This window comes from Ambystoma mexicanum, chromosome 1p, assembly GCF_040938575.1.
Source record: "Ambystoma mexicanum isolate Mex_15411 chromosome 1p, UKY_AmexF1_1, whole genome shotgun sequence".
Taxonomy (NCBI): Eukaryota; Metazoa; Chordata; class Amphibia; order Caudata; family Ambystomatidae; genus Ambystoma; species Ambystoma mexicanum.
The window spans coordinates 273,045,338-273,071,389 of record NC_090921.1 but is presented as its reverse complement, the minus strand read 5'-3'; the positions used below and the strand labels follow the sequence as shown (position 1 = coordinate 273,071,389).

Below are 26,052 nucleotides of genomic sequence, written 5' to 3'. Positions count from 1 at the left end.
AAGTCATTGCCCTGGCGCACCAGGGTCATCAAGGAGCTCCCAAGACAAAGGCTCGTCTCTGCCAGAAGGTGTGGTTCCCGGAGCTGGAGCGGAGAGTGGAGGAGTTTGTGGCATCGTGCGTGTGGTGCCAGGCCACGTCACCGGCCCAGCGCGAACCATCCATCGAAACAATGCCAAGAGGGACAAGACCATGGGAAGTGGTCCATGCGGACTGTGGATCCACAAGGAGGGGCACTCACTTCCTGGTGGTGGTGGACGAATGGTCTTGATATCCCGAGGTCGAGTTTGTAGAGTCGGTGGCGTTTGACAAGGTGGTGATAGCGCTGGAGAAGATTTTTGCCACTCATGGCCTACCCTCTGTTCTGTGCTCCGACAATGGGACACCATTCCAAGGTGAGAGTTTCGCAGACCTCTTGAAGGACTATGGCATCCAGCACATTAAGGTCACCCCGCTCTGGCCTCGGGCAAATGGAGAGGCAGAGCGCATGATGCGCACACTCAACAAAGTATTTAGGATCGCTCAAGGAAAAGGCGAGTGTTTACAAAGGGCGCTGTATGTATTTCTGCGGGGATACCGGACGTCACCCCATTCATCTACGGGTGTGGCACCTGCAGAGGCCCTATTCCAGTGATGCCCGAGAGACATCATACCTGAGGTGGGGGATCGAGAACCGGCTGTCATTGACAACGACCAAGTGGAGGACAGAAGGGCAAGGACTCAGATGGAAAACAGCAGAAGAGGTCTGAGACCCCCAACTATTGCCCCGGGGGATGAGGTGCTAGTGAGGGAATCACCACCCACAGGGCAAACTGTCTCTCACGTATGAACCCGCTCCACTGGACGTCGTGGCGGTGAAGGGTTCTATGGTGACCGCCTCTGACGGGACATCATCAGTGACCAGGAATGCCAGCTTCTTCAAGAGACTTGGTGAGCCGAGAGTGGAAAGCACGGAATACAGAGAATGTGAAGAGGCACTGGACGAAGGTGGGGGTCAAGCCCACACAGTAGACTCTCCTGTTCACGGAGGTCTAGGCAACGGTAGACCGGCCAGAGATGTCGGCAGTCGGTACCCCCTGAGAACAGGGCGTGGGAAACCTGCCCGTCTCACTGACTATGTGACAGACTGAGCTGGAAGGTTGGCTGGTGGATCTGCCTACGCTGTTGGAAGTACCATTGGGGGGGATCCAGGGTGGCTGTCAATAAATGGGGGACCATTGGGGTTATATTGTGTGTTGTGAAATGTGTGATAGTTAGATCCTCTCTTTTTCAAGTTTTGTTGTTATGGAAAAGGAGGAGTGTGGCATTGGCCCTTTAAGGGCGCGTACGCGACGGGGTGACGTTCACTCCGTCGTGTGCATCCTATAAATAAACGGGGCGTTCCGGGCGGCGTCAGAGCCACCGTGGAGCCCACGCGAGTATCATCTCAGTCTCTGTGTCTCTGTGCAACGGGGGTGGGGGGCTCACGGGCGGCGGTAGCGGAACACCACCAACGCGCTGTATGCTCGTTGCCAGTGTTGAATGAGGAATGACATCAGGGGAAGGGTTGATTGTATTTATTCAAGATTTATCAGAGCAGGCTGCCTACACAGCTGAAGGGGCAGAGCACACAACACCAACTGTGTGACCTCGAGATCATTCAATCACAGAATGGAATCTAAACAACAAACGTAATGTGGAATGCCCTGAGCTCACTACTGAAATGAGGATAACACACAACATTGACATAAGTACAACATAACAGCATACAATGGCTGCTTCAGAACAATGGCACCCTCTCCGGGCTTAGAAGAAGCTGACTGTTAGGTGCTTGCCCTGCCCCTCCGAGACAGACACCTTTCCAATTAATCAGTGCGCCTCCCATTTAAACATAATCACGCCTCCCTGGAGAGATTCTTCTTTCATTGGCTAGAGCCCCGCATGCCACTGCTATCCGCCCCCATTCTCCGCCTCCCTCGGGCTGCATCCCCGCCCCCTTTGGGCGGTACGTGCTTCTGGCTCTGTTCTCCCCTGCTGTCTTTGTGCCTGGCTGAGGCCGCAGGGTGGCGCTCGTTCCTGCTTAGTACGCAGCCTCGCTTGTCATGTGACTCGTTTCGGGCGCGCGCTTGTCCTGCATCCCTGCTTCTCTGCTGTTGGCGCGCGCACCCTAGCGAGGACGCGCCCGCGGTTTGGCATCGGAGCGCGCGCTCGGTGCTCGCACTCCCCCTTTCGCCGCCGTCCGTGGGAACCGGTGAAAAACGGAGCCGGTGAGAAGGGGGACGGGGCTACGAATGGGCAATGCGGGTGGGAACAGCACGTTGTTAGTTAAGGTGGGTGGAGGAAAAGGGCAAGGTGAGGTTTTTGGGTATATGTGAGAAAAGGGGGCGGTGAGCGATGAGCGATAAGAGAGGGGTGTCACTGTGCAGAGGTGATTAAAGAGGATGTGTGTATCAGTGGATTAGGTCAGTGGGCACGGCGTGGGCATAGTCCTGGAACCTTCATGGGGTGTGGATGAGAAACGGTCTGAATAGGGTTCATTTGGGATTTAAAGACTAGGAAAGGTATGGAAATGCCCTGTGGGGTGGCAACATTAGACGTGGGAGTGCCAATTGATGGGCGCGGTTGTAGGATTCATTTATGTGTGGAGGTGCAAATAACACCCCTTGGGCTGTCATTTTTTGGGGTTGATAATGGGCCTGTTAAGGTCATTGGTGCTTGTCTAAGAATTGGCCTGGGGGTGGCATCGGGTGGGACCGGAGTCCAGCAGAGTTCAGTGGGGTCGAGAATAGGCCATGCGTGTGGTGGGAAGGGGCTAGGCTGCCTAGGCCTTTAGCTGGCACTGGAGGAATAGGGAGAATGTAGTGGGAGGGGTCGGTCCAGCGATGCTAGAGATCAGAGTAGAGCCTTTGGAAGTGTCATTGATAAGCTAGGGCATCGAGCCAGGTGTCACTATCCGGTGTAGTAAGTATACAGACAGGCCAGTGCTAGACTGGTTAGTTTATATGGGCTGGAGTTCAGTGTGGAGGAGAGGCAAATGCAAAACCAGTCTTGTTGTCAATAATAACTGAATTCAATACCCAAGACTCATCCTCCACAGATATCACAACATGCTCATAGCCTATTTCAGTCCTGCCCTTGTACATGTTGTCCATATCCCTCCCGTGCTGATATCAGGCATAGCCCCTTTTCATGAAACCCAGCCTGACCTAGTGTTGGTAATAATGAGGCAGAGTTGTGAATAGAAAGGGATGGACTTGGAAACAAAAGAGAACTTGGAAAGTGGCCCCATATTATACCATGTGAGCATGCCAACCCCTTTCCCATAAGAAAATTCGGAAATAAAATTGGTAACTGCACAAAAGAGGCCCATGATGCAGAGGACCGCTGAGAAATCTCCACAGTTCCTGTAGGCAAGTTCACCCGTTACCAGATTACTCTCTCATCAGGACCCTCTTCTAATACTGGAACTTTGATTTTACTGTGGTTTTTCTTTAATACATTTCATTCCATTTAAGTGACCTAACATTACAACTCTCAGAATAAAATTGCTGGAAAATTAAAGTCCAGTATTTGGGCCTGGTGTCCCTACTTAGTCTTCTGGTGCCTTTAAAATACAAGGTTAAGTGTTGTCTTTGGGCAATGTGAGGGTAAACATGGACACTGCTTCTTGGGCTTCAGAGAATCAATCTTGTGGTGTAATGTCATGGGACCGAGAAGATGCTTTTGGTGTCATGGGAAATGGGGGTCTGAGACTAGGGCGAGTAAGACTAGGCCTTTGGTTGTCACAGGATATGATTGGCTCCAAGTGGTTATATTGAGGCAGTAGTGACACTAGGCATTGGAAGTTATATTGCATAGGTGAGGTGATTACAAGCACAAAGGGGTGCTGTAATGCGGGTGGCTTTTAATGAGAATATCCAGGGATTGCAGAAGGGTTGGGTCTTCTGCGGTGCAGTAGTACACATGCAAATGAAATTCGGGAGAGATAGACTTTGGGAGTCTTGGTGGTGTAGAGAGCAGGCCCGAGCTCATTATTGGTCTCGAGGACTGGGTGAGCAGATGTTCCTGATATTATTTTACGGTTGGAGGGTAGGTTAAAAGGCTTACTTTTATAGGCCCTCGAAGGATGAGGAAACATTTTAGGAGTTGTCTAGCAAGGTGAGTAATACACATGACCAGAGAGCTAGGTATGGGTTTTTAGAACAGTATAGAAGTTTCATCATTTACTCCCTTTCTTCTGTTGATTAAGTGTTCTGTCAAATTAGTATGTTAGTTGGTTGTGATGCTTTTGTAAAGAAGAATATTTCAAACTTGCAGACAATGCTTGTAGATGATAGGGATTTGTATGTGCAACTTAAACGGCAAGTTGGAGTGGATACCTGCATAGTGGTGAGGAATGCTGTAGGTGATGCATGTTAGGCAGTTGATTACCTTTTGGAGTTTATAACCAGACACAAAGCCATGACATACCTATACTTGTCCCAACTAGGTACGAAACTCGTTATTCCACGTAAGCGACTTTATAGCTACTGGTGCATAGCTCGCAAGGTCATTATGCCCCTTCACGTGTTTGTATGGCTGGTTAACATATATGTTTTAACACACTTTAATGACAATTAACTAAAGGTTACATCTGTCAGACCTTGTTAGAAAGCCCCATTTGGAATTTAATAATTATAGTAACATGTACCATACTCTCTCTCATGGATGAGTTCCGAACAGCCGTACCCAGTAGTAGTTAAATCGGAGATGCAATGTAGATGTATTCAGACAGTTGAATTTGCAGTCGATGCAAGACCACATCATTCATTGTCCAAAGCCTAAGGATGAAAAGAGAAGGTGGCCTACGAGGTTCAAGTCAATGCTTTTTGTTCCTCGCTGTTAACAAATGACTTGGACTTTTTACGTGATGTTTAAATGCCTAATGCTGTCAATTATTCATGGGTTTTTGAATTTGAGATTGTCTAATCTTTATTTTAAAAATCACAATTTCCACACAATATTGTAGATATCTGGTACATTAATTTTAATATGATCTTGTGATTCTCTGAATCAAATGCTATTAGTTGCCCACATAACGCGAGGTTACATACATATAAACATATACAAACCCTACATTGCTATACACTGTAAAACACTATTTATGCAATATTAACATTTTGGTAGACAAGCAACGCTACATCTGATAGTTCCCATCTGCAAAAGGCCGATTAGCAAAACTAGTGTTCCATGGCGCATGTTTCTGTTAAAACCTTTATTAAAAAATAAAATAAACCTGCTTGTTCACTTGAGTGCTTGCTCCAATAGTGCTGCTAACCAAAGCACATTTACAAATATTAATGTAACCGGACAATAGTGAATGACTCTATTTGAATCACACACAATATAAAACAAATGCAACCTACTAATTCAGTTGCCTATGTGTGAAACATAGTGCAGCTATACTGTTGGTTTGTCTATTCCCACCCTGCAAGGCCTAGTGTAAAGGGGCTTGCATAGCAGCTAATCAAATCTTCTTCCTAGCTATGTCCCTGGTGTACGCCACTCTAGTCTGCACTCTGATGCTCTTGCTTTCTCGCTACTTTGCTTTTAATCTTTATCTTCCTTCATCTTAAGATTAGCTCTTCTAATGATGTTCACTGTCGGATCCTTCTGGCAAGCTTCACTATTTCGCTGATGTTACCTATTTAGCTCCTCCCTAACCGGGGCAACCACTGCTTTCCACCAGGATGGACCTGGATCTTTCTATTATCAATAGATCAAGACATTGTTCCTTTCATTGGCAATCGGTATGGCTTTTCCTCCAATCTGCATATTATTCTGTTTATATCTGCTTAGATAGTAGTAACGTTGTGGGCAAATCATGTCCAAATTGGTAAACATGTCTCCAGGTTAACATTAGGTCCACCCGACGCGCGCGCACCGGGGCACCGTTTCCTTTTGTGATTGGAAAGCCATAAAGCATTATTTTAGCTCTCTCCTGTTATTCCGCGAACTCATGTCCCACATTGTTCACAACTTTGTTGATTGACTTTTGCCTGCCACTCTTGACATATATTATGCTTAGTTTGCATCTGAGATCCACCAATTTGCTTTGTTTTGACGAATCGTGCCCATCGCTAGCCAAGTACAGGCTTATTTTTGTCGCACTGTGTTTTTAGAAAAAAACTGGAGGGAGCTGAGAGCTGTGATTATAATTGTATGGCAAGAATTGTATGGCAAGACCAAGAGTGAGGATTGTGCATCACTTTCTTTGCTGATTCTTTCAGATGCAAAGCCCAATTTAATAAAAAACGAAATTTCAAAGGAACATCTGCTATCATGGGGAGTTGTGTGTGAGATTTGGAAAATGAAACTCAAACAACTATGTCCATTCCATTGTGCTGTCCTTCTATGACCTCATATTCTGCCTCCGACTACTCCTTTCTTTGGTGCTCGTTAATCAGATTTGTGTTTTGGTCCTTAGCTTTATGTTAAGTGTGATTTTAAAGTGTATTGTGTGTACTTAATTGTTGCAGGGATCTCTTCGCTTGGTGATCCCTTTCGAAATTGATGATTTTGTAGGGGCCTTGGCAAGTGAGCAGACAGTCCTGCAGAGCAACAGTGTTTGTGGCTGCTTAGGCACACCAGAGTTGGCTTTATCTATTTGCATGCTGGTTTTGCTTCTGTGTGACCTTGTTCTGCCAGCGGTGCTCTGGCTAGGGAGTCAGACCACGGGTTGTGATGCACACTCAACAGGAGTTCTGAAAAGACAGGAAGTCACACTTGCTGGAGATGCATGGCTGCTTTTTGCATACCCTCACGAAGCTGGGATGGCACAGGGAGAACATTTTGGTAGGTTTCTTTTGCATAATATAGTTGGCCTCTCTCCAGCTCAGATTCCTCTAACCTTACTAAAGGTGCACAAATGAGAAAAATAGCCCCCTTGTCGTCAGCCGGAACTTGGTCCTATGTAGAAGAAGCGTAAGATGGTGAGTTCTGTGAGAATTAATATTATGAGGAGTTGGAGGAGTTAGGGCCCTGCCTGCCATTTGGCAGAACATAATTATGTGAAACCTGGGAGGGGAGCCGTGGTAGGGGAGGGAGGAGGATGGGATGGGTAATTTGGCTCAACACTCCAGCCCGGAGCTTTAGTTGAGTCTTGGGCAAATCGGTGGACAGAAATGTAACGTCAACTGACAGTTTTCTCCCAAATGTTCCCTTGCCAATTTCCTCCCTGAGCAACCAGTTGGTGGTACCCAAAGACTCAGGGATGGACATTTTAAGGGGGCATTAAGTCCACCTGGAGGAGAGCTGCTATTTCTACCCCCCAGGCTTTGTGATTGAGTCAGAGGACCTCCTCTCCGAGATTGTCTGAGAAAGTGTAACGAGTACACCTGAGATCAATACAGATATATTCAGACCTTTTTATTTCTCAACTCCTTGAGGATCCAAAAAAGTTTTAGATGGCTTGTGTATATCCAGCCAGTCCAAATTATTGGACCTATTAGGTCCATCAGCTAAGATCATGTATGCCTCAGAGAGATCTATGGATACTTGATAAAGCATTGTCCCTCCACCCCGCCATTATGTATGGCTTGGGCCAGAGGGCCAGCTGCATCTTGGGCAATGCTAATTGTCCCATATCAGGTGAACACCACATGGGCGTTTTTGTAAAAATAGATAACCAGCTCCCAGGAACTCGCAAAATCAATCGCAGGTCCTGAGGATAATGGAATGCTTTTGGGGAATCCTTTTGCTATATAACTCAGCGCATTTGCTAACACACATATGTGTGTGGACAAAGCACAAGCCTCTGTTCATGGTGCGTTTCACCACCCTTTACATGTTTTTGGATCTACCAACTGAGGAAGTGGCCATTCAGCCAGCTGTTCTCCTAACTGCACAACTGGTTCTAAAGAGGCCATGGATATTCATCCTTCTGTGCCTTCCAGCAACAAGATACATTTTTGATGTCCAGAGACCTCGGCTGCCTAGGCAGACTACACCATACAACCTGCCATTACTGCAGGTGTGAGCTCTAAGAATGCTGGGCACCCGTGCAGGCAGGGGTGCAGCAGCCCTATTTATTTGCAATTGTAGTCTAATATCAGACTGTGCCTGGGTGTTGCAGACAGCTGCTGGTTTCTGCTTGGAATTGACTGTCCCTCTTTGCATCAACTGGTTTTGTCCAGGCCAATGTGTTGCTCGGATGAGGAACGCTCTCTCATAGACTCGGAAGTTCAGATCCTAGGGACAGAAGGTGCAATCATAGATACAGATCACCATCCTAAAGGGTTTCAGAACAACAAATTCCTAGTTCACAGGAAGAAGAACATAATCCTGGTTTAAATCTAAGGGAATTCAGCAACTAGGTAGTGGTATCGTCATTTCAAGACATTCACATGCTGCTTCTGAGGAGTGACTGGCTGATACGTGTCAATCTCAAGGATGCTTACTTCATAGTCCCGATCCTCCAGAAAATTCCTTCAATTCCCTTGAGTGACCTAGATGTGGCAGTTAACCTGCCTTCCGTTCAACCTAACCTCAGCTTCTTGGTGTCTCGCAAACCATGAGATAAGTGGTAGGCTCCCTCTGGTAATAAGGCGGGAACATGATCTTATACTTGATCATGATTCTCTTCACGCCAGCCTTCTATCTAATCCGGTAGAAACCGTCGGTCTGTTACAGGGCCTATGTTTCCTGATAAACTTGGAGAAGTGGAACAAGCCACCCATCCGCTCTTCCCTTGACCTGGAAACTCTGGGCCCTACTTAAGTACGCTGGCGTCAGCTCGCCACTTGCCGGGTCACAAAGAATAAGATATAAAGAAGGAAATGTGGTTCGTGTTGAGGATCAGTTTCGCTCCATTCAAGACTTGGCTAGGTTAGTGGGCCTCCTGGCATCTTCCAGTCATCTTTCTAGATGCACTAAATTACAGGCCTTTTTAGAGATTAACGACCAATCGCACAAGGGCAGACCTGCACTAATTGGTGGTTCACAATTGTGATTGATCAATCTGAGAGCGATACAAACTGCTATAGCTCGCAGATTGATTACAGCTCGCAAGTAGTTTTTAAATTACTTACGTGCTGCAGCTGCCAGTACCCAAAGTTGCTGCGTTGGTCTGGGTTTAATGTCGGAACGGAAAGAGTTAACTTTGCATTCAGAATTACACGTTCCAAGACCGTGTGCAAGGCAGCTTTGCCCACTGATGTGAAGCCGGAAGAAAGCTTTCTGCTTTCACTTCGCATGGAAACCATTTCAGGCAATGCAAAACCGCAAAGAAAGGAAAGCTGCATTTTTCTCTGTTATGGAACGTGCATGTTTCATTTTTCACCTCAATTAAGATATGGGGAACCTTGCTCTCACCTCCTCACGTTGTTTGGATGTTTGGTGCACAGTAGTATGGGAAACAAGAGCATACAAAGGTAAGTTCATAGCAAGCTAATTAACTTGTACGCAGTGTCCTTGCTAATGTTGTGCTACTGTGTTTAAGTGTGAAATAATTGTAAGGGGATGTTTGTGTAGGTGAAAAAAAAAGCAACTGATATTACCTTAAGTGAAACATGAGGCAGACATACCCACACCTGATTTCTGTTTAATAGCTTACTCCTCCCACCACCGTATACAAAAAAAGACCTGTTTAGTTGAAGTACAAAAAATTGAATACGGCGTAAATAAATGTCTGCAACATTTTGCATTTTTTTTGTACTTCAATTAAACAGGTCTCATTTATTCTTCTTTAATTAAACACTGAGGGTGTTCTAATAGCTTTATAGACCTGCAGCGAGGGTCGTACCGGACGTTATGGTCCCTGAAGGCCGAGTTAATTTCCCGAGCGAAGCAAGGGCCTTTAACGAGGTATGAGGGACCATAACGCCAGATACAGCCCTCGCTGCTGGTCTATAAAGCTATAGTAGTTACAGTGGACGTGGAAACCTGAGAGAAATCTTCACTGGTGCCTGGAGCACATGAACAGCGTAGCCATCTTCAGCTCTATTCTGAACCTCCTCCTGGAAACTGAGTGGATGAGGTTGGGGAGCCAGATGTGAAAGTACGTCTACTCCCAGGTAAAGCTGTATTTGTGTATGTATGTGTATATGAATATATATATATATATATATATATATATATATATATATATATATATATATATATATATACACACGACTGGCTCCTTCACGATTGAAGCCCTAAGCGTGGACCAAGTAGCAAACTGCATCTTGCTCTAGATGGCCAATATATCGTCCGTAAGATGTATCCACCATCTAGAAGCACATGGTCCTGGCTCCTTGTTAGCTTGGGTTTTTGGCATTATTGCCTGGAAACCAAACTGCCTGTAGTGTCATAGAACATGCACGTGCACCAAGTCATAAGCAACAGGAATTCTTGCACGTCATTGAATTGGTTCTGGACCCCTTATGTTCGTGGGGCTGTAAGCCCCCACACCCACCTCCAGACTGATTTATATGCCTTCATGTTCAACGACCTAATTTTTCCAGCTGGGTACTGGAACAGTTTGCTGTGGAGATGGAATCTCTATTCCAGGCCTCGGGGACTGGTATGGATTATGTATTCTTTCTGTTCATTCTGATCCCAAGAGTTTTGGTTACGGTGAGGAGCAAGTGTCATTAATGCTGATTACCCTGCAAGTAACATGGCACAAGCATGGTTTCTGATTCTTCTATATTATACTTCATCAGGATTGGACATTCCGACGTACCTGTACCCACTGATGCAAGAAGGATCGCTGGCCCTGATAGCATGGATGCTTATGGCAATCTACAGATTATTACAAGGCTTTTGGCTTTAGCTGCAGCATCGTAAAGGACTCCTCACCAGCATGGAGTTATGAAGCGATCTAGAAGACTTGGGTTCGGTGGTGTATGGAGAGGGACTCTGATCCTCTTTCGGGACGTGTGGTACATTTATTGAATTTCTTGGCTTCATAGGCAGACAAAGGCAAGGCACCTGCACCTTTTGCGAATCTGCAGCTTGACCACTTCAGCATAGTGTATATCCGTGAAGGGTAAACCATTAGGTGAACACCATTTTGTCTGTTTTATTCTGAAAAGGGTGATATTTTAGGCCCCTGACACCCCACTATTCTTCCTCTGGGTCAGAAATGTGGTTTTACGCCTTTTTGAGACTTGGAGACACCATTACCTCCTAGTGCTTAAAGAACTGTCTTGTAAGCTTACAGTGCTACTGTACCTTATTTCTGGTAAATATGTCGACATCTGGGTGCTAGACATCTGTCCACCGAAAGAAGAGCTCTCCATTCCACTAAAACAGAAATTAAGTCAGTGACTTGCCTGTTTCTTCTCACTGTACGTAGTCCTCTCCCTCAAGCAGTCTGAGGGGGTGATTGCCACTCCAAGGCTTCTGTTCTTCAAGCATCTTCTCATAGCTGGTAGAAATCTGCACAGGCTTATCGCCTCTTCTCTTACGTTGGGTAGGTGGGTCCCGGTGTCAAGCGGGCATTGGCCTGGTGGCTTAGCTTCCAAGGCCTTCATCCTGCTAGAGAATATGACATTGGCCGACTTGACTTTTTTAATGAGCTTTAATTTAAGCCCATTGATTAATTTATTTCGTTGGTGGGGAGTTGGCTTTAAGCAATCCTAATTCTCGCCTTAGGGACCAGAGGTGATATTAGTCCTACCCGGTTTCCGTGTGCTTGTTACTGTGAAAATAAGACTTGAGGCATTAGAAGGCCATGACATTGGATTAGGCAATAGTGATGTAATTGTTTCAAATGGAGGAAAAAAACGACTTGGCGTGACACCAGATGGCAAATGTAGTTTTTTACAATTCCACACCCTTTCACTAATCGGAACTGCATTTTGCATAATTACTTGTTGGGACTCTCCAGACATTAGTGGCTGAATGACATTTAGACACCCCTTTCCATGGATTACAACGAACCTCAACATTTGTTTGTGGATTTGTGGCTTGGCGAAGCGCTGTTCCTTATACAATTGCACACAGTTTCACCAATCTGCACAACATTTTGCATAGTACCTGATAGGACCCTATGAGCATGACTGGCTACATATATTGATTTTAGCACCTTCACACATGAGACGGTTGCTTGAAATTGGTGAATCATCAACATGGTCATAGAAGGAGCGGTTCTGACATGAAGAACAAAACTCATGCTCCCTATGAGACCTCGAAAAACGCATTTCAAGGCCATTGGTTGCACAGTTTCTGAGATGTTTGTACCACAATGCACCACAACTAACTGCACCACACCTGGGTGAGGCGACAAGTTGGGAGAGAGCACATAAGATCCCAGTATGAAGCATCCCACAACACTTGCACCCCCACCCCCAACGTCTGCTCTGTGGTATTTCAGCCAGCCAGCCAGCCACACATGCCCATTCTCGGTGCACTTTAATTCAGGTTGCAAAGCGCATCAAGCGATCAGCGAATCGGAACAGTCACCTACAAGATCATTGATTTTCAACAATTGATGAGTGTAACCATATTGGTCTACAGAACCCATTGCTAGTAATGAAATGAAGCAGGACAATGTTTTCTTTGAGCCAAAATGGCGAAACGCTTTGTGGTAGGAAAAGTTGCAAGAAGGGAGGGTGACTTTCTCTTAAGGTCTAGTAGTGCAGTTAATTTGCCTTTCTCTGCAGCACTCTCTTGGGGCCTGTACTTGCAGAGCTTGATGCAAGGGAAATCTAAGCAAATGCACTGCCCCAATTCAATGGATCCCAAAAAGAAGGCTGCTGCTGCAATAGATATAAATCACAAAGCAACTTGTGCCTAAAGTGTTATGACTGTGGCACTGCATATGTCATCCAGAAAAAACAGAAGAGCAGTAGACCATATGTAAAGAAGTGCCTCTGCCGCACAGCCTTCTACAGAGTTTGCAGAGATGGCATCCAAGAAGCTCTGTTGCCTCTGTGTAGCCCAACAACACCTGTAGATATTATCCACAGCACATAAACAAGGTGCAGCTGGATACATTTTAAACTTCTATTACGAAGAATACTAAAGAACTAGAAGCTCTTGGTCCTAGCTAGAATGGCTCATTGTGAGGAAGATATTTCCACAGAAATAGTAACATTCCAGCCATCACAATCTGAATTGGACTTCCTGAAAGATCTACTTTGGCACTGCAGCACAAATGCAAGGACCTCGGGAGAAGCTCTAGGAGAGAGAATCTCTGTTTATGAGCATTGACTGTAGAATCTGAAGGAATGGACATTCCGAAATGCCTAATACAGCTGCTGTCCTAAATATTGGCAGGCCCGCATACAACACATATGAAATGGACAGAGAGGGGTCATGGAGAAAGATCTAGCCTAAGGGAGATAGTCATGAAAATGAAATAAAAGGAAAGCATCTGGCAGCGGCCAGAAATAAGTGCACTCTTTAATTTTTGGGTTGGTCTGTGCAACTTTTTCATGAAATGTTAGCTGGTAGTAGAGCATTGCGAAAGTAGTGAAGTGCTACAGGCATGGAAGAAGAATTTCGATGGACGTTCCTTACGGCTTCTGGTTCAGACGCCAGCATGTCAGATGGTGACTAATAATGATGAAAGAAGTCCTCGCTCATGTACTGTGAGTTGGGGAGGAAACTGGCAGAGGAGGCAAATGAAGGCGGTTGAAGAGCCCAACATCAAGTCCGTTTAATGAGCCACAAGTCCAAAACGGTTGGTAAAAAAAATTGAAGAATCCTGGAACTAGGAGAGCTAATTCACAGAACATTCACCTTTTGGAGTCTCTTCTCTTCCCAGCTTTTATAGATCCACCAACTATATTGTTTATCCGTGTTTCAATTGCCAATAACGGTTTTAGCTTTGGTTTCAATGTCATTTTAATGAATAAACTGTGGCGCATACTTTGTTTTTATAATACTTTTGAACCTGAGAGGTAATGTTTCGGAATGTTGGTTACAAGCTTGGTTTTGGCCTGGACCGACTTCATTATTTTTTCAACTGAGGTTGGCTTGAGGGAAGGCTGAACTTGGTGTAGTGCCCTCTGTGGCGGGTCGGAAGAAGTGCCACACTTGAAGGACATTAGGAGTATAGTTTATTAAAATAATAAGACCTCACTTTCCCTATTGCTTGAGGATTCCCTGCCTATATAAATAACTCGATGTACTAGTCAGTCGTCCAGAAGTCCAAAATGAATGTCCTTTGTCCAAAAACGAATTCTACCTGACCCTACCACTAGTTTCTCTAACTGAAATTATACCAGGAGAATGTCTCCCCTTTCCTGCTTTTCTTTTGTGGCAATGTCTCTACTTAGTTCATAGTTATCGTCAGTAGGATATCTTCAAATACTCTTGCGATCTTCTGGACAAGGTCCTGTAGCTCTTCTATAATGTACTTAGTTTTGCTCTCTCCATTTCCCAGTTATTCCACAAGCCTTTGTATTGGTCTTTCCTATACTTTAATCCACCACTATGGGCCTCATTACACGGTAGGCGGTAAGGGTTTACCGGTACCGGTATTTTACCGGTACCGGTAAATCCTTACCGCCTTACTACGAGGTCCCTTTGCAGGTTGGGGAATTTAACGCCTGCTTTTTGCAGGCGTTAAAAACCAACCCGCAAAGGGACCAGTGGAGCTAATTACGGTACCGCAATTTGCGGTACCGTAATTAGCACCTTCCCCATTCCCATAGAGCCCTATGGGGCAAAAATGGGGAAGGGCAATGGTGAAAGGGGGAATTACTGCCCCGCCAACCTTGGAATGGGGCGGTAATTCCCCTTTCCACCAAGGCGGTGCCGGTATTTTACCGGCATGAACCATGGCGCTAATAGCACCATGGTTCACCGCCTACCGTGTAATGAGGCCCTATGTGTCTTTGACTCCAGTAATTCCAACTGCCTTATGTTGCTCAACATTTGTACATGTCCCCCAATTCCTCCTTTACTGGGTTTCCTCAGTTGAACTACTTCTTCCTTTATCTGTTTCACTTGATTTCACTTCCCTTTCATATTTGGAAACTTTTCTCTGTCTCATTCGTTACTCTCGAGATCACATTAACACAGTTCCACTTGAATGCCTTTTATATCGAATGTCTTGTCAATTTCACTGGGACGAGTTTCTCTTTGTGCATATTCCTTAATGTTTTCTCTTTCGGGGTTATTCGTTACTCTTGTGATTACATTAAAAGTTACTTTTTAAAGGCTTTATCTCGAGTATCTAGTCAATTGTACAGGTCCGAGCTGCTTTTGCGTTACAGCAATACCCTGGCGGCTTCCCGGTATACCTGTTCTGCCTGTTACCTCTGTATCTGCAGGGGAACGCTTTTGGGTTTGGCACATGCTTTAGTCCTCTTCCTCTACTTCGTATTGCGTGCTTCTCCTTCTGCTTAGCGTCTCACACTCTGTCGTCCTTCTCGTGCTACAACATCTGACTGCGGTGCGCAGGGCATCTCGTGGACTCCCTTGCCGGATCGTTCAGTGCTGTTCAACGGGCGCACTGTCCCCCACAAAGTCGTCGCGGTCACGCAACCACCAGGATAATGCTTTTTCCTCCTTCGGTTCTCTCTTCGTTTGGCTCTGCTGCTTGGGACTCAAGTAATGGGGCTCTGTGGATCTCCCTGGCTCCTCCACCTCCAGGCATCCCCTCAGGGTGATTCCTGTGTTTATGTTATTGTATCTCTCTGGTTGTGCTTCTCCTTTCCTCTGCCAGCTCTCGTTCGTCCCAGGGTGTTCGCTTTTCCCTTTCAGCCTACTCATCTCGGTTAAATGTACGTCTCTCCTTAACGGGACCGGCTCTCTTTCTTGTGCTCAGTGGGATATTTTAGACGTGAGACAAGTTTTGGAGCTTACAGTGTTCTTCATATTGGACAGTCCCGTGAATGCCATCATGGTGGATGCTCCAAGGAGTTCCTGAGAGGAACAAGAGTCCTTGTCCCCAAAGGGGGAAGTCTCTCCCAGTGAGGTCCCACTTTCCCAGACCCCTAGGGAGGGTCTTTCGAAGCAGGCTCACCTCCATAGCCTCAAAGGGGGCGGTTCCACCTTTGAGAGAATGGACAAATACCCTTGATTCGAGTTTGTTTGAACGGATCGGGGGATGGTTGATTCAATATGGCAGGTATGTGGACCCTCTTCAGTCAATTGCAACTGGCTGTGAGATGATGTAGATTTCACATATGTTTCAGTTTATTTTTGAAAGTTCACACATACTGTGGCTAATACGACTATCATGTCTTTAGAGAAAAATGACAGGGTCTCCCACTGCTCCAACATGCACAATTATGTCCATAGCATTGCATGTCCACTATGGTTACTTAATGTGAGGCAGCTTAACAAGCTACAGAAGAGGGCCTGAGTATTCATGGATTTGAATGCATCAAAGTGAGAGTTTGTCTTATCTTTTAGGAGCAAATAGATGAAAGCTAATGTCGAGGGCGTATCCACAGCAATTGTTTTGAATGTGCATTATCCGAGAGAGCAGGAATTGCCCCGTTACTCAGGTAGAATGTCTTGTATAACATGGAAAAAGAAATGGCAGTCCCGAGGATCGATAACTCTTTTTGCAAGGGAGGATGGGAGAATGATCTATTGTCCATTTGCTCACCAAATCAAGGTCCAGACCCTTTTCTCAGGAAGTTCGTAAAGATTGTGGAAGTTCAAAGGGAGGAAGAGCTTGTACTTGCAAGTGATCAGAGTATTTTGACTGTCCCAGATTTTGCTCTGTCAAATACCCAGACCGTGCTTACAGCGGGAGTCATGGCAGCTAGGCTTAAAGCCAAGCTGCAGACGATGGGATTGGTGGATGGAAGTGGGGTTTCGCATTCCGGAAGAAGCTCACTTCTGATTTTCTTCATGTGCGTTATATTCTTGCATTGATATAATATTGCTCTGTCAGAAATTGATTTAATCTGGCCATGATTCCATTGGTTCAATTACCTGGTTTGTCTTCACATGCCTGTCTCTGTTGCTATGTCAATCGGGAGAAAGAGCGGACGCATTTGACTGCATCACCTTGGTCACTATTTTAAGTGACCCCATTGCATGTGCAGATCATTGCAGAAACTATTTTGCAGGCAAGGCTTTGCAAGAATCTCCCTTGGCACTTTGGGATGCCTTGAAAGATGTCCTGAGATAGATTATAGAGCGGGCATCAAAAGATGCATTACTTTGCATGTTCTCTGAAAATTAGGATACTGCTGACCTTTAGGTACAGTACTTGACATGCCTATCGACATTGCTCATGAGGAAATTAGTTGTAGCAATAGTCAGTTAAACAGCCTCCTCTTGAAGAAGCTAGAGCATGTTGCAAAATTAAGGCGCAGTTTTTTTTAACAGGGCTTGAGATGTGGATCTTTAGTAGGGAAGTATCTTCAGATTAAAAGAAACCAAGTCTTTATCCAGGCGATCAAGAGGGAGGATGTGGCTAAGAAATGGAAAAACGAGTACACTTTCAGTTTTCTGCATCTCTTTATAAAGCCTGATATGTTTAATGCTGCCACACAGGAACTTTACCTTTAAGTGGTTCAGGTCCCATCCATATCGCCAGAATAGAGGGAGGGGCTTGAGCATGCTATAATGGCAGGACGATTTAAGCCCCTTGGATGTAATTGGTCTTGTTCCTGATATTTCTACCTCCTGCTTTATGAGAACCTTGCATTGTTGCTGTACTCTTCATTTTGACAATATGAAGGAATAATGCCTGCATAGCAACATACTACAAAAACCCAGCAGATACCTCACACTGTGCTCCTCTTAAAGTCGTACTGGTTGAATACATATAAACTCGAAAACGTAACTTAATTTTGGATAACTGTATCCTACCACTTTCTCCTGTTCTCATTGACCCCCATCAATCAGGGTTTATTTCCAATTTGAGTGTAATGGACAAACGAGTACTCCATAAAGTACAAAGGTTAAAATGGAGGCGAGTCCTTGTGCTTGATGCTGAGAAGACATTTGACCGTATGAATAGGAGGTAGGGGGGTTGTTCTCAACAAGGTCTTAGAGAAAGTTGCTTTTGGATATGCTATGATTGGAATTATTCAAGCAAGTTATAAATTGCTACCACCCTTCAGGGCTATGGATGACGTGTATGGGGTCTTTTTTATAAGTCATTTAACCTCTATAGAGGCACTATGTATGGTGCCTGTTATCCCTGCTCCCATTTATTCGTGTAATGGAGTTATCCACACCCAACAGTAACCCATCCATGGAATGAGAGGTGGGGGGGTGGAGGAGTGCGGATTATGCATTGTTGGAGATGTTCTCCTGGTTGTTATGATCCCCAAAGTTTGTCTTCCTGGAGTTATTGAAGGAATTGGAGCTTTCTCTGAATCCTCGTGACTCAGAGTGAATGGAACACGTCCAAATTATTAAACCCTAACACTCGCCAATCAGGTTGGGCGGTTAGGGGCCGGGTGCTGATCTGGTGGTTAACCAAGTCTTTGAAACATCAGGGGATCTCTTTATAAGGGCACGTTTCTTCCCTCTACTAGGCCTAATTACCCTAAACTATTTCAGCAACTTCAATAAGCCATATGTAGATGGAAAGACATTGTTGATCTATTTCTCTTTTGCCTTATTTATCTAAGTCCTTTCAACGCATTGTTCGCTCTCGACTTTTCTTACTTGAACATACATCATCTATTTCATCCAATGAATCAGGTTTTCGCTCTGGCTATTCTAAATGAACCACTCTTCTCTGTATTTCAAACTGTATTCTTCATGCTCGCCATTTGAAACTGTCTTCCATATTAGTTTTGTTAGGTCTTCGTGCAGCACTTGACATTGTGGATCATCCAACGTTGCTTTCTAGTCTGCCTTCCCTGCGTAGTTCTGGTGTGGCTCTTCAGTGGTTTTCTTCTTATTTATCTCCTCGCTCTTTTTTATAGTGTCTTAAAAGGGGTCTTTATCCAGTTCCTATCCTCTTTCCTATGTGGTTCTGCAGGGCTTTGTTCTTGGCTCTTTTCCCTCTTCATACTTCTCCATTGATTTCTCTGATTTCTGGTCATGGCTTTCAGACATGCTTTTACGCGGATGACTCAAATTTATCTTTTTCCTTTTGAGAACACTGTTCATCAATGTCTTTCTGCATGTCTCCTTGCTGTTAAATCGTGGATGTCTTCATGCTTTGTATGTCTTAATTCCAAGAAAACTGATTTTATTTTCCTGTGTCTTCATCGATTATCGTGCCTCTTTATATTTCCTTTAACCCACTAAATGTATGGTTGGGCTTCACTTTCATAACCTGCGCTTTGTTTTTGATTCCTCATTTATTTTACAGGCTCAAGCTTCTAACTTGGCTCAATCATGTTGCTTTCACCTTTTCAATATTAAGAATCTACCCTTTGCTTCTATCTACTAAATTACTATTAAAAACCACTGTTCTGTCTTGTCTTAATTATTGCTGTTCTCTGCATGTTGGTTTTCCTGGGTATGCTCTTTTTGATCTTCGCTCTATTCTTCATTCAGCTGGTAGTTTATTTTCTTTAAAAAAAAAAGTTCTTTATGGAAGCGCTTGGTTTAGAGCATAACAATATTCAGATACTGCCGATTGTACATGGTTTATTTCTGTAAGTGTACCATTACATGTTTTCAGGCAGAACTTTTGGGGCGATGACAGTGAATGAACAGCATAACGGTGTGTGTGAGAAACAAGGTAACCTTAGAGGTTCATTGGGAACATGATAGACTGGGCGTAGATGGGCGATTTCTGTCCAGTGGAGAGGTTTCACAAGTATGCAGCAAATAAGCCCTGAATGGTGCCCATATTTCTTTCGGGGGTTAAATAGTGGGCCATTGTTCTTCTGTATCATTGGCCCAGGAAACAGTCTTTAGCCATTGGTCAGTTGATGGTACAGTGGGTTTGACCAATGAACCAGCAGGCATCGCATAACAAGTAACAAACATTGCCTCACCCAATTTCCGCCCGCCCCCCCTTATGGTCTTCAAAAACATGAACAAGGCATTGCATAGTGGTGGGGTCTAATGCAACGCCTTTCATGTCAGCGAGGTTAGTGCAAACATCCCTCCAGTAGTTGTTGTCCAGTATAGAGCAACCCCATACCATATGGTACCAAACTTACTCCCGCATCTAGGACAACATCCTGCAGCGTCTTGGGAAAATGGCTTCACAATGCCGGCAAGTAATGATACCTATGTAGGACTTTGAAATATATCAAACGAAATGTAGAATTGAAGGAGACCTCTCGGGTTTGCGCAAACATTGTCATTTCAGATGTCCTCTGTAATCTCAAGTTCCATGTCCCTCGCCCACTTGGATTGCAATTTTGCTAAAGGTTTCGTTGTCCGGGCTTGTATTATGCGATATAGAGAAGAGATTATACACCATGAGCCATGGGCTTCCATAATGTATCCCAATAGGCGCTCGTTCTCAGGCTCCACTGGAAGCTCTCCCATCGACTTCTGAACACCTTGCGTACCCCAATTTACTGAAGCCATTGCAAGGCTTTTTATTGTGTAGAAATGTTTTTAGCAGTAAAAGTTTCCATTCGGGAACATACTCACCAGAATAGTAAACCCATTACAAGTCCAGCGTTGTTTGTTGACCGCGTACACCTCAGGAAATGCTGGGTCACAATTCCATAGGAGAAAACTACTGTGGTAGGGGTGCCTGACGCCCATCAGTTTCAATGTCTTGCACCGAGCTAAAGTGACGCTTGCAGGGTCAGAGGAGCAAGGGTCAACCTGCCCTGGGGGCACCGCCAAGGATCGAACATCCCGCTTCCCCGTTGAGTGTCTCTCGAGTCTGACGTGTGGGTTTGTCCCTCCCCCAGAACACCAAAACGCAGTGTATTGCGCTTGTGCTGCCAGCTAATAAATCTGATAATCGGCTGCAGCGAGTCCTCCCTCTGTATATGGCATGGATCTGGTGTCCCATTTGAAACACACTGCACCCGAATGCCAATCAAAGGTATTGATAGCAGCTACTAGCTCCCTGAAGTACTTCACGCCCATCCATAATGGTATCGGATCTTGGGGGTAATCGCCATTTTGACTAAGGACATTTTGCCTGCAATGGTCAATGGTAATCACGCCTAGGACCTGAGTTGAAGTGTAAAATACTTCAGATATTAGCATAGTTGGTCATATTGAGTAGTGTGCTGCTAGCTATCATAACCACTAAGTACCGTATTGTAGAATGAGCCCATGCAAAACCAAGTAAGTCTCGGGCACCGCTGTGGCATCAGTAAGAGGAAATTATTCTGATTTACTACTGCAGTTCACCTGAAGACCAGAACATTTCCCAAAGACAGCTACATTTTGCATAATGGGGTGCAAATGGGTTTGCAGATCCGTTTTATGTATACTTTTGCATCATCTGCATATAAAGAAATAATATCCGGCTTGCCAGCTATGCAGAGTCCCCTGTGCATGTGTCTGTTCCAGATGAGATCTGCTAGTTGTTCTATAGCTATTGTAAAGAGCAGAGGTGACAAGGGTCATCCCTGACGGGTGCCACTGGCTATATGTCTTGGGGCTGACCGTATTCCGTTGGTATCAACCCTTGCAATTGGGGAGGTGTAGAGCAGTCACACATACGATATAAAACCGGGGCCAAAGCCACAATTCCTCCAATATAGCGTGCCTGAAGTGCCATGATACGGAGTCAAACACCTTCTGTATATCGAGCCTGGCCGCAACAGCCTGGCCACCTGGATTTATATGAGCCAGAATATTAAAAAGTGGGCGAAGATTAAGGGTAGTGGACCACCCAGGTATGAAACCTGATTGATCAAGATGTATAACATAGAACATATAGGGGGACAGTCAAGAGGCTAACATTTTCACATCTGAGTTTATCAGCGTTAGGGGTCTATAGGAACTGCAGAGGTCGGCTGGCTTTTCAGGTTTCAGTAATACCGTAATCCTGACTTCTTATTATTGTGATGTTTGCAATATTGAAGGTTCTCCTCCCATACATCATGAAGGTAAGGTACTAGGGTAGACTGAAAATGTATATAAAATTCGGCCTTGAACCCTTCATGGCCCGGGGCCTTCCCAGTGGTCGGAGCATCAATGGCCCGTGCATCTTCACGGTTGATGGGGATGTCTAATTGAGCACTGACCTTAGTCGACAAGCACAAGCTCTTCCAGAAACGTATCTATATCTGCCTCTGTGCGCGTCTCTGTTTGTCTAGTCCGGAGTAGAATGTTTCAGAAACGTTATTAATCTCTGACAGTGTACTGACCATGTCGCCTGATTCATCCCTGATCAATGAGATACTACACCCACCCCCCCATTCACCTGTCTGACCAAACGAGCAAGAAGCCTACCTGGGCGTTCGCCCCCACCATACTGCTTCGCCGCCACTGGTGCACCCAGGAAGTTAAGCTCTCTCGCCGCATCCCTACATTCATCTAATGCTGCCTTAATCTTGTTGCAGCAGGTGGATTGGACGTGTTGTCGCTCCAATTGGTGAAGGTTTTCTTCACTGTTTCCGGATGTTGCGCGACTGATCAGCTTCCCTTCCCGCATTCTGTAACCATTGCTATAACACATATATAGGCCTTGAATGCCTCCCACAGTGTACCCACAAAAGAGACCGATCGCACATTTGTCTCAAAATACAGTCGTATCTGATCAGCGAAGTTGGTCTCAAAGACTGCATCAGTCAACACCTGAGACTTGAACCGCCAGTTGATACAAACCCCGGGGAGCTTATAAGACGACGAATGGTGAACAATACAGGAGAGGGATCGGATTATGTCTATGTCCTAGTGAGAATACGTGCCGTGACTATCTCGTCCAGGGGCGCATCAGAGGCGAGCCAGAAGTCTGCGAGAAAAGGAGTCATGTACCATAGAGTAATACGTGTAAGTGCTATCCTCCGTATTAAGAACCCTCCAGACATCCACCAAACTCAGATCAACCATCTGCGCACGTATTGCCATTGCCGATTTGGACAACACTCTGTAAAACCGGCCAGATCTATCCTGGTTCACATCTGTGAAGGTGTTAAAATCCCATCCCCACAACATGGGCACTAGTGGATGCAGTCTGCATAACTGCAAGCTCGGCGTAAAACTATGGGTTGTCAAAATTGGGACCATAAATATTCAGTAATACCATTTCTCGCCCTGGAATTGCTTAGTGAGGGTAGCCACGTCCGTCTTCAGCCGGCCAACAACATACTCCAACACTCCTACCCTGTTTTCGGCCTCTGTGAGTCAATAGGTCTTTTTTTTTCTCAACTTCGCTTTAATGGACCCAATCGTGCCCCAAATATCGTCCAGTTTACTATGAACAGCAGAGAACCCCGCCTGCATGCAGGTCATCATTCGTTGCAGGTGGGTTCATTCGATTCGGAGGTGTCACTCGCAGGAGCAGTGTCACTCAAAGCAAGCGCCGGCTTAGAGGCAGCTTTTGCAAACATTGGAGCTTTGCTTCCTTGCTGGTCTTTTAGTAATTTCAGCTCCCAATGCGCTCAAATAGTCTGCAAAATGGAGTTGCAAAATATTAAGGGGTCACAATGGGTGGCACCTCGTGGGGACAAAGCTGGCAGAACTATCCCCAATAAAGACCAGGGGAAGGCAGGATTTCAATGGCAGTGTAGCTGGCCACTACCTCACTGTACACCACACCAGCCACGGATCAATAAGCGTACCAAGAGGCGACCACAGTCATTTCGGCACTACTATCCATGCTCACCAGATGGCAGCCTCACACACACAACGCCCAGCAGAGGTTCAGAAAAAGCGGGCATGGGGACGCCGTGCATCCATTCAATTGCGCCCTTCGAGTATAGAACAGTGGGCTTTACTCTGGGGAGCCAGCATGGTAGTGGGCGCCCGCCATCTTTTTGCTTCACAGAGAGGGGTAGAAACAGTCTCTGGCAACAGATGGTCCCCTAAGGCCCCAATGAGGTAGGGTGATTGAATGTCAGTAAGTGCGGGTATCTCTTAATGCCTGATGTACTCTCAGCCCCCCCTGTGGTAGACAAAGGAGCCAATCCTGAATGAGTGTAAACGTTGCCTCAAACTCGCCAATCACACTGCTGAGTTCAATACCAGGAGCCTCGGTGTAGTATCCGCATATAGATGAAGGGAGGGCAGGCTTGAAGGTCTGCGCAGTTTCACACCAGCCCTTCAATGTTCTGCTTTCCCAGCCCGGCTCCGATCACACAGCAGAAAGCTTGCGCAGGAAAGCTCTCCTTGCTGTGTGGTTCCGTTGCGACCGCCATCCTCCCGCGAGTGTTCATCGAGAATATAAAACGGCTGGAGTTGGCACCAGGTTTCTAGAGCACTCTAGTAATGCTGCGATTTTGCTTTGTGCGCAACCTCTTCCCCCCCCCCCCAGTAGGTTATTTTTTTTTAACTTCAATATTCTTCTAAAATATCTTCCTACTTAACGCAATTACATTGGTTCCCGATTTTAAATACAGATTTGAGTTTAATTTCCTTTGTCTGGTATTTAAGTGTAACTATGCACTGGCTCCTGGTTGTGTACTAGGGTTTCCCTGGATCATCCTCAAAGGGTCCTTCCTTCTGTATCGCAGTTTTTCCTTTCTGTTCCTCACCCTCATAAACATCTTCTCAGTTTCACTCCTTTCAATTATTGGCACCTAAACTTTAGAATATCTTGCTCTGAATATCCGTTCCTATTCCAATTCAATACTTTTAAAACAAGCATTGGCATTGCCAATAGTCTGGGCTTTTGTTACCTGCTAAATGCCTGATATTTCTACACTAGTCAAAACTATTGGCATTTGGAAATGTTTGGAACAAACATCCAGAGAAGGACACGCAGTGCTCATAAATGGGGTGGCTGAAGCAGACCTGGTTTTATTACATCAATAGTAGGTTTACAACTCCAAATTAAGCCTTTAACTCACATGGCTGCTTTGAAAAAACACTGTCAGGCACTTCAAGCACATACTTTGATGGTAAGGCTGGATTAGAGCGAGCTCAAAGACTTGCCACGAGGAGGAGTTTTGGGTGGGAGGGGTAGGAACTGGGTGGGAATAGCCACAGGGGCACAGCGCTGTGCTACTATATCTAGGCTTCTTGCATCTTTTCTCTCTGCACATAAGTACTTTTGTAAGAGATTCAAGGAGGGCAACAGCTTTAAAACGCATGTGCTCAATCTGCCTCCTCCCACAGATCCCTCCACTGACTGGTGTCGTCGCAACGGCTGACTGTGTAAGCATTTGGGTACAGTTCAGAAGTGCTCGGCCTGGGGAAAGAAATCACATCCATTAAAGTGGAGGCTGTCCCACACTAGCTGGGAGTACTGGCAGATGTCAGGCAGACATGCTGCTTTTCCGTGGACCAGTGGGGTGCTTTCTTCTGAGCCTAGCAGAAGCTCGGGCAAGAGCTCACTTGCCCAGTGTCCATGAGCCACTCGCCTGCAATAATATCTGTTATTACCCACTGTCAGTCAAGCATTTAACTGGCGAAGTGCGCATCTGGGCAATACCGTGCAGTGCATACCACGCCAGTACATAAAATATGGCTTGGTGGCCAGCACATAATACAACAGTATTTAGGCATTTTCCGCCATTCACACACTGCAACACATGCACCTTCTTATCGAAGACATATAGAACACATATGGTAAAACGAGGCATAAATTTATTTTCAAAAGTTGATTAGCAGAGTTTGGCAGTTTAAAATTTTATTGCTTAGTAAACAGACCCATTTGATTAGCAATCTTGTACTAACATTGTTAATGTCATCAGACGTTATTTGTACCGAAGACATAAGATGAGCAACAATACAGCATTTTTGCATACCGCTGAAATAAGACCTTAGCGTGAACAGTTAAGACTTGCAAATTCAGATAAACTTCATTTACCCATTCAACCTAACAGAAATCAACCCATAGCATGGTGTGACAACAAATGTAAATGCGATTCCTGTATGGCAGAAACCTGCTTTATGGTTGGCATACTGCGGCCACCCAGAGGCCAGCCATGCACAGTGAAAAGTATATTTGACATTTAATGCCAACAGAGTAAATGTTAAATAAAAGTTTCAAACATCCCTTGCAAATGGTACTCGCCTTTTATAAAATCTACTGACTATGCAGTCAGTGAAAATACTTTGCGAACTGTGGGTGAGTGCATGAAACGGGTTGGACACAAATGGATATGGAACAAAGGCTCTAAAAAACAGCATAGCCA

General features: G+C 45.3%; 1 protein-coding gene across 9 annotated transcripts in view; it reads left to right on the top strand.

Annotated features, from left to right (window-relative positions):
* Nucleotides 1-2,082: 2,082 nt before the first annotated feature.
* GNG7 (G protein subunit gamma 7) overlaps nucleotides 2,083-26,052 on the top strand; it is a 796,319-nt gene continuing 772,349 nt past the window's right edge. For 4 of the 9 annotated variants that reach the window (XM_069646625.1, XM_069646613.1, XM_069646618.1 and 1 more), the window contains exon 1: nucleotides 2,092-2,244. The gene's annotated coding sequence lies outside the window, so the exon portion shown is untranslated. Of the gene's footprint in view, nucleotides 2,245-26,052 lie in introns of all 9 variants that reach the window. The other 5 variants (XM_069646622.1, XM_069646620.1, XR_011302994.1 and 2 more) reach the window with 4 other exon arrangements.